The sequence below is a fragment of the Alosa sapidissima genome, chromosome 18, assembly GCF_018492685.1.
Source record: "Alosa sapidissima isolate fAloSap1 chromosome 18, fAloSap1.pri, whole genome shotgun sequence".
Lineage (NCBI taxonomy): Eukaryota > Metazoa > Chordata > Actinopteri > Clupeiformes > Clupeidae > Alosa > Alosa sapidissima.
The window spans coordinates 978,080-980,000 of record NC_055974.1 but is presented as its reverse complement, the minus strand read 5'-3'; the positions used below and the strand labels follow the sequence as shown (position 1 = coordinate 980,000).

Here is a 1,921-nt window from a genome sequence, read left to right as displayed (position 1 = left end):
AGATACACAATCAGAGAGACACCGAGACAGCCAAATACAAGACTGACTCATAAATATTAAAAACAGAACAGAAGGACACAAACAAATATGTGGTGAAAGAGGTTGGCAGTACAAAATCTGACTGACTGACTGACTGACTGACTGACTGACTGACAGACATGCATCCAGAGTTGCAGCCAAGGCAACAAACACAAATGCCCCGAAAACAGGGTGTGGATATGCTAGTAGTGACTCCTTAGACAACAAAAGACAGCTGACAATTGTGTAAATAAAAAGGAAAATACTATATACAACAATGTTGAATTCCATGTACAAAAAATATATATGTAAATAAAACCTCTTTGCTCTTCCTTGTTGAATATATTTGTGTGTGTGTGTGTGTGTGTGTGTGTGTGTGTGTGTGGTCAGGGCATGTTTTAGCAAAATGGTAGATGCCTGCATTGTGTGTGAGCAATTCTCTGTGATCAATGCCAACCCAACATTTGTTAAATCCACACATACAGTATATCATGCCAGAGCCCTCATACCACAGGTTTCTGTGATTGCTATTAGGGTTTACATCAAATGTTTTCACAGGTTCTAACAGGCTTCTCTTACAAACAACACCAGCACACTGTAAAATGTCTAGTATTTTGGTGACATCATGCTATAAAATATCTTATTATGTTTTCTATAAAACATTTTCTCAGATTTTCCAATCTTTGTAAACAGATAAAATAAAATATAGGTCTGTGGGAAACTTTCCAGTAATTAAAACTTTAGCTGTTTAATGTCTACTCGGGTTGTTGTTGTCCAACTGGCTATACACTTACACACAACATCCCACAATAGCAAACACAATATTCCAAACCTTAGATACACTATATCAAAACCTCTGCTTCTGCTCTGCTTCTGCTAGCAAATGGTTTTATCTCAGGTGCATCGCCTTGGATAATATCAGATGCGATGTTGATGAAAACATGTGGCCTAACTCTAAAGATCACAGAGATGAGATACAGTAATTTTGTGCTTTTTTTAGTTCCCCCTTTTTATCTGGGCTTTTTGCTGTTGTTTTTTGTTCAGAATGCTCTTGTGTGTTTCATGGATATTTTGTTCACTGTAAGCAATACTGTAAAACTTTTTCTGTTCTATCATACTGTAAACAGTATTTCTACTGTACCTCCTGTAGTAAACAGTAAAGGGAAAAAAAACTGATTTGCTTGTTACTGGAATGCTTTTTAATGTGCACATTACATGTGGACATACAGTTCCCAACCAAGAAATTTAGTGTAAAAACTGTGGATAGAGCATGTTTTGCATGCAAATACCTGTAAAACTGAAACATAAAAGTCTATGCAATTTTTGTAATGTCAACAATAGCCAGTATTTTGAAACCTGGTGTACTTTGATTGACTGCATGTACAGTACCTTGTGAAGAGAAAACAAGTGTTATTCTTTGACAGAATAATTTAATTTTGAGTCAGATTTCCAGTGTTTTGGTAAAGTTAGTGTGTGCAGAGAAATATGTGTTCTGTTTTGAAATGAAGAGTTAGTATATATTTAACAAAATGTGTTTTTGAGAAGAAAATTATCCATTTGGCCAATTGTGTTTTGTAGGTGTGAGTCTGTGTTAAGAGTTTAGTATCTGAAGTATGGGTAAGCGCTTGGTAGCGATTGAAAAAAACTGTAAAAGAAATGTAGACATACAAGGACGATCCTAGTTATTTTGGGGTTACTTTTGTCCATGACCTCTGAGGTCAACCTCCCTAATGGAGTCTGTTAATAACAGCTTTTCTTTATCATGACAGCTTTCATATTTTCATTTTATGTAATCCATCAAGAATATCCTGTTTATCCTGTTTTAGTCTTCTAAATAATGGTAAGACTTTGTCTACCACAGACATGTTTCTCTCATGCTCGCTAGGATGCTTGTGTGTTTGGA

At 35.7% G+C, this 1,921-nt stretch overlaps 1 protein-coding gene across 1 annotated transcript in view; it reads left to right on the top strand.

Annotated features, from left to right (window-relative positions):
- txk (TXK tyrosine kinase) overlaps positions 1-811 on the top strand; it is a 21,607-nt gene extending 20,796 nt beyond the window's left edge. The window contains exon 15 of the mRNA XM_042069871.1: positions 1-811. This exon is cut by the window's left edge and continues 87 nt beyond it. The gene's annotated coding sequence lies outside the window, so the exon portion shown is untranslated.
- The last annotated feature ends 1,110 nt before the right edge of the window (positions 812-1,921 follow it).